Below are 7,567 nucleotides of genomic sequence, written 5' to 3' on the forward strand. Positions count from 1 at the left end.
TTCTTGCACGCGTGAAGAGTTTCTGTCAGGCCTGGATGACTCGAAAAAGTGGTAACGAGCTTTCTCATCATTCGCATCTGCAAGTTCCACCTCGTCGCGTTGTGAGATTCCAAATGCAGACCGGCCACATTCAACACTTCTTCCATGTCGGCGGTGCTCTTGCGTATAGATGCAACGACGGCGCCGAATTTTTGTACGACTTCCTCGGCATTTGGGTCCTAAAATAAAGCGAGGACGACAATTAGTCGATATTGCCACTTCAAGTACAGGTAGCGCAAACGGCAAACATATAATGCAATAAAATTTTAGAAAGAGAATGATGACGTATGTGATCGTACGGTACTGCACTCGACGACACAATGACACTTCAAGGCTGCCTTAGACAAAATAAAGTGGGGACAGACACAGCCTATTCTCCAGCCCTACGATAAATTGAATGCACATTAATGCGTAGGCTACACTTTCCTGTTCTTTAGGCATAAATGTCGTGCACGCAGTGCCTTGGCTACGGCACTACGGCTGGTATAATCTGAATGAAATGGACTTGGTAATTCAAATAAACATGCTAGAAGCCACGGAGGAAGGAAACTAAGGAGAGGCCCTGACGTCACTCTTTGTGAAGCAAAAGTGAAGCCGGAAGTTGGCGTTGCTCATGGCGATGCTCCGCCTTTTGTGCCACCCTCCTCTCTTGTTTACATCTTTCGCGAAACCACGCCGCGCTGCGCGTGGTATCGCACGCGGAGCGCGCGCGCTCGCGCAACATCCGGCAGAGCACGGTGCAGGTAACACAGCGCAACAAGACACGGTGACTAACGCAAACCCGCCCACACAGCGCCTTTGCCACGGCACGAAACCTACCAGAGCAACACGTGTGCGCGCTCAAAAAATCAGAACAACGCCGCCATTGTGGCCCAAAAGGCGTGGCCATGCAGCAAAAAAAATAAAAAAGCAGCAAAAGAAATGAGAACCTATACGTCATTTCCGCCACACTTTTCTCCTAGCGCGCGGAAGGGGTAGGGCCTCTCCTTAGTTTCCTTCCTCCGTGCTAGAAGCACACTGCCGTCTCACTGACTGGTCTTTTATGCCAGGCAACTGTGTGTACGGGCAGAGCGGAAGGAATGGCGTACGGAGGATTTCATTTTCCGGTGCGGAGGGGGGGGGGGGGGGGGGAGGTGTAATAAAAAAAAATGATAGTAAATGGCGATCACGAAAGGAGAAAAATAGCAAGGAGCACAAAATACAATTACACAAAAATAGCTTGAACAAGGGATCAACCAATCCAATTCTTTTAAAACGTAACTTCGGGACACCATGGGCGTTCTTTGCATGATGTGCCAGCTTTGTTTTTGTTTGTCTTCAGAGGTATTTCAGAACGGTTGATTGACGTGGCGAGAGCAGACCTCGAAGTCGCGTGAGCTGGGTGCCTGGCCTGCGGCGGAAAAAGGATGCGCAGCCACTATTTGATGGCAAGCAGAGTTCGTGACCTCGGCCATGGCAGCAAATGCACCATGAATCGCCAAGATGAAAAAGCAAAGCACACTCGAAAATTTGGCTAAACATGAGCTGGGAGTATTTGCATAATAAAGTTTTAAACACCGAAACTGTAATAAGCACAGTTGTGTGCCCTTACATTTAAAACTTCAATTATTATTCTCATACAGTCTTTGTCCATGCATTCATGGCAAATTATTTAAGAAAGCTTGGCCCAAACAGTTGTTCATTAAAACAGTAATAAATGAACGACGTATCAATGTACATAAGATGAAACCAACATGTTACTTAGTAGCGCATACCTGGCGAATGGCGTCTTTTACGGCAAGCTGCAGGCTGTGAGCGGCGCAGCCAAATCTCCAAGTGATTGAACTTGGTTAAGCATTCCGGGCATTCGTCGAAACTGTCATCATCATCGTCCTCTTCAGGTAAATGCAAATGCCTTTATCATCGATGAAGCGTTATCTGTCACTACGTGAAGGACCTGGAGCATGAAATACAAACAGTCAACGGAGGCGAAATTGTATGGAAATACACATTTCACCTTGTCAGCGATGTTCCCCTGCAGCAATGCTGCGTCATACTCGGACCAGAACCGAGCAGCTGTGTGGCTCCCCGTCAGGCGAGCGAAACTGAGGAGGTGCGTACGTGTGTGCTTTTTCGAATATGCGTCCGCATCGCCGACAGCGACGGAAACAACGACAGAGAAGTGAAGGGCGGGAGACAGCAGGCGGCCGGGGCGCGTATTTCCAATTGCTAGTAGGTACAGCGGGGCGTGGCACTTCCGGAGACGACGGATGTTTGCGCGCATGCGCGAGTAAGAGCGGGTGCGAGAGAGGAAATGTGGGGACTTTTGCTCCATGAAAATACGACTCTGCCTAGGTACTACGGAGGAGTTTCTTGGCGCTCGTGGTAGGCGCTTGTCCCTAGTCGTGCCGGCAGAAGTCGCGGGGCGCGGTGGCGCTGAACTTACCATCGCCAGTTGGCGGCTCGACGCAATTATATTTCTTCAATCACGTTTTCACTAATGAAAACAACGTGTCATTATTTCGCATTGTTGGCGGCGCCTCCAGGACACCAAAGCGGCAACGGGGGCTTCAAAGCTAGAACCCAGACTTGTCCGTGGGTTGGGGCTCGCAGAGGTCTGCGCGTGCCAGGGGAGTATAAGATCGGCTGTCCGCGATAGCGTACAGCCAGTTTCTTTATGCGAACACCCCCTGGCATGCTTCGGCCTCCGCGGCCCCAACCCACGGGCCGCCCTGCTTCCAGCTTTGAACCCCCCGCTACCGCTTGGGTGCCCCGGAGATCCTGCGCCGCCTGCTTTAATATAACCTCAGGTGCTCTCCAGGCCTCCGTTTGCCGGTTACATGTGCCCTCCTGGAGCAGTGCTTGAAAAAATCCGGTCTATCGTCGCGACGAAAAAAGCGACCCGCAACTTATACAACACCAGTCAGAACATTGCCCCTTCAGACGCAGCGATCACCAATCGGCGTCCGCGCCCACTGCCTCACCGGGTGGGCAGCCAGCGGCGGATCGTATAATTATATAAGCTAACTCGACCGCACTCCGCAATGCCGGCATGTCTATGGGACAAACGAGTACAACGCACGCTAAGAAACCTCCTCCGTAGTGCCTAGGCAGAGTCACATATTCAAGAAGCAAAGGCCCCCAGATTTTCTCTCTCGCGCCCGCTCTTACTCGCGCCTGCGCAGAAACGTCGAGCGCCGTCAGAAGCGTCATGCCCCGCTGTACCTACTAGCAATTGTAAAAACGCGGTCGGGGCGAAGACGCTGCCGAGGTAAAAAAATGGTAAAAGATAATCACAAGGCGTAGGGAGGAGGATGGGGGGTGAATACACGAGACATTCATGTGAGGGATCGCCAGTCGTTTGTGCGCAGGCGCGAGTAAGAGCGGGCGCGCACGAGAAAATCTGGGAGCTTTTGCTCCTCGAATATATGACGCTGCCTAGGCACTTGAGGAGGTTTCTTAGCGCGTGTTGTATGCGTTTGTCCCCTAGACATGCCGGCATTGCGGAATGCGGTAGAGTTTGATGAGGCGGAGGAAGACGACGCTGTTCGATCTGTTGTCACTTCACCTCAGTAATTTCTGCATAGGTTTTGCTATTCATTAAGTTATTTATATCCTTGGAAGACGGCCGCATCTTTAAGGCGGTACTGTCCCTATGGGAAGGGTACGGCTGCTCCGACGCCGGCATCCTTAAAGGGACAGCTCCATCCGAAGGAAGCCTTCGTGGCGGAGGGGGGCCATGGCGTCGCAAGGCGTGGAGCTGCCAGACATCAGGGATGATCAGCAGTCCAGTGCGTCATCGTCGCTCAGTGGGAACAACTCAACTATCGTCGACCCTGACGAGGAAGTAGCTGATATGGCGGAAGTGGACAGCGACAGCTTCAAGGTGGTGAGTCATCGGAAGCAAAGAACAGTCGGAATCCCAGTGGCAGTTTTGCCAACAGAGAAAGGTATTGATTTGAGAGAGCGGAACTCTATCAGGCTCTTCGAAGCCATTAGAGTACTGCTGGGATCTGCTCCGATTCGCAGTCGCTTCACAACGCAAGGTGCTCTTCATCTAGATATCGCAACGGAAGAGCAAGTTGGCATTCTTCTCCGGTGCTCTCATTGGTGACATAATAGTTAAAGCCCGGTTGCCCACTCCTACATGACTAACACATGTGTTATTAGGGGAGTACCAGTGGGGTATTCGGAAAGCGACCTTCTTGACTACTTGAAACCGCAAGGTGTTCTGCACGTGAAACGTCTGATGCGCCGGGTGGAGACTCAATAAAAAGAATGGGAAGCGAAAGCTACTAACTCTGTCGTGCTAACGTTTGCTCCCAACACCGAGCGCCCTGAAAAAATTGACCTCGGGTTTACCAAGCATGCAGGCAAAGAATTCGTTGAAACTCCTCCCCGATGCTTTAGGTGCCAACGCTTTGGGCATGTAGCCAAAGTTTGCACCAAAGATCAACGTTGCAAACGATGCGGTGGCGCCCACGATTACAAAGCCTGCAAGGCAGATTTTGCTTGCGCTAATTGTGGGGGTGACCATCCAGCGAGTTTCGGTGGCTGTATGCCCTTTCCGTTAAGCGCCTTACACCGTCGAGTGTCCTTCATTAGTGGTCCCAAACCACAACCTACTGAGAAGCCGATATCTGGAAGTGACGAGTTCCCTGCGTTAGAGTCGAAAGTTCGTGGCGTGGTAACAAGCTACATCAGTGAGCGACCTGACCCTAGCAAGCAGCAAAGTCCTCTGTGGGTGAGTCGGTTGTTCGATCTGCTTCAGCAAAAAGTGTCCAAGTTCCTCGGTGACCAGATCACAGCCAGACTCGACGACATGGAGGACAATCCCTCGCCTCAAAAGAGATGAAGAAACCAGCTGCAGTGGCCAAGAGTGGGTCCCACTGCGCATCTTTTGTTGCGTTCATATGTTCTGCGTTCATATGAAGTCCTGCGTTCATATGTTCAAGCGATGCAGACTGGCACCCTGAAGAACTTTCTACAGCTCGTTCTTTCCTTTGAGTCCATGATTACCGCCTTCGCAGCGAACTTTACCTTATAATATGGCTAGTTTTCTTCAACCTCGTGCAAATAAAAATAACCGAAAAGTGCCGTTTATTATGCAATGGAACTGCGCTGGGATTATAAGTCGATTAGCAGAACTGAAACTATTTTTGAAAGAAACTTGTGTTCCAGTATTGGCCCTCTCGGAGGTTGGCCTACCCAGCGGGAGATCTTTGACCGGATATGTGCCCCACAAGAACTGCAGCATAAAGTCATTTCCCGCAGGAAGTGCTGCCCTTTACTTACGAAGAGAAATTCCTCATGTGGCTTTGAACGTCATCGATCTTTGCACCGATAGTATTGAGGTAGCGGCTGTGAGAATACGGCTCGGCTTCCGAACTCTTTCTCTTGCATCCGTATACGTGTCTCCGCGGAAGAATGTAGCAAAGGATTTGTTTCTCCAGCAGCTTTGTGACCGTTGCCCAGCGCCCCGAATTATCTGCGGTGACTTCAACGCCCATCACTCTGTCTGGGGTGACAGGAACACAGATTCCCGTGGACGCAAACTTGTATAAGTTAATGACAGTTTGGACCTGGTGCGTGGCCAATGACGGAAGTCCCACTGTCTTCCGGCCTCCAGCCTCAGCCACATCTATAGACCTAACCTTGCATTCACCTTACGTCCGTGTGATGTGGTCAACTGCACCTGACCGCATGGGATCACTATCCAATTTTAGTGTTTACTGCCGCCTGCCTCAGGTGCTCTCCTGAGGACTCCGTTTGCCGGTTGCATGTGCCCTCCTGGAGCAGTGTTTGTAAAAAATTGAATCTATCTTCGCGACAAAAAAAAAAAAAAAAAAAGCGACCCGCGACCTATACACCAGTCAGAAACTTGCCCCTTAAGACACAGCGATCACCAAACGGGGTGTCCGTGCCTACCGCCTCACCGCACGGGCAGCCAGCGGCGGAGCGTAAACAAACTCGACCGCAGTCCGCCATGCCGGCATGTTTAGGGGACAAACGCATGCAACACGCGCTTAGAAACCTCCTCCGTAGTGCCTAGGCAGAGTCATATATTCAAGGAGCAAAAGCCCCCAGATTTTCTTTCTCGCGCCCGCTGCCAGAATCCGAGCGTAAACAAACTCAATCCCACTCGAGCAAAAGCCCCCACATTTTCTTTCTTGCGCCCTCTCTTACTAGCGCCTGCGCACAAACGATCGACTGGTGATGCCTCAAATGAACGTCTCATCCCCACCTGTGGCCAGTTTTTTCATCCACTTTCATTCCCATTAATTTATAATTTCTTTAATTAATTTAGTAAGTACAAGTTTTTTCCCCTATGTTATCTTTGGTGTCATGTTGGTTGGTTTCTTATGATATGCATAATAAAAGTCGGGCCCCTCGGTTAACACTGTAGATTTTATTCATGACTGTAGTCACGCTTCAATCGGTGCTCCCACGATATGCTGAAAGTAAGGATTTTTTCGCTTCCTCCGTGCTTCACAACCACCCTTGCTGATGTCTTATCGCCGAAGCGGTGCTACAGTAATTCTAGTGCACTGTAGTTTCGCGCCCACGTTCGCGACCAATTTGGATCAATGGCTGCGAACGCTTCCCCATCGCCACGTGCATCACCAATTCGCACCGTGGCGCCGTGACTTGTTTGTTGCTGCGTTCCGGTGCGTGGTTAGGGTGGCTAGAAGGGGAGGTGTGAATACCGGCGGCGCTTTCCTCCGGGCGCGCGTGACCCCCTTGCGCACCGATGCCACCAGGGGGAACGTGGCGCTGCTGCTCGCGGCGTGGTATTACGGCGTGGTACTCCCGCGCTGGCCTGCGCCCTCCGCTGTCAGTTGGTCTCGTCGCCTGTTTTGGAGTGTTCCTCCCGCCATTCCGTCATTCGAGGGCGAGATGCTGTGGACCACCAAAGTTATGTTGAGCACCGCAGCGACGCACGGCTAGTTTATTACATTGCAGGTTATGTGGCGAGAAGGCGTGTTTTGCCCACATATTGTGAAGACTACGAAGCACCATAAAGGCAATATCCCCAGAGAGCTTCCACCAGAGGCATCCAAAGAGTGGGACCTTGAGGGCCTTTTATATCCCTCAGAATCGTTCTATAAGCTGGACAATGCCCTTGAAAACAAACTAACTCGTTTATTCAGTGTAACACTCGCCGTGGTTGCTCAGTGGCTATGGTGTTGGGCTGCTGAGCACGAGGTCGTCGGATCGAATCCCGGCCACGGCGGCCGCATTTCGATGGAGGCGAAATGTGAAAATACCCGTGTACTTAGCTGCACGTTAAAGAACCCCAGGTGGTCAAAATTTCCGGAGCTCTCCACTACGGCGTGCCTCATAATCAGAAAGTGGTATTGGCACATAGAACCCCATTATTTTTAATTCAGTGTAACACGCTAGCATGCCAAAGCTGTGGCCGAGATTTTGCAGTCAATTGGTTAAATGTCAAAGATTGGTTGCCTAGACCATTCTGCTACCCTAACAGCCTCAGTTATACGTTTTTATTGCCTCACAAGGATTCACTTTTTGCTTAAAAGTTTCAATC

Source organism: Dermacentor andersoni, chromosome 2 (assembly GCF_023375885.2).
Source record: "Dermacentor andersoni chromosome 2, qqDerAnde1_hic_scaffold, whole genome shotgun sequence".
In the NCBI taxonomy this organism is placed as follows: domain Eukaryota; kingdom Metazoa; phylum Arthropoda; class Arachnida; order Ixodida; family Ixodidae; genus Dermacentor; species Dermacentor andersoni.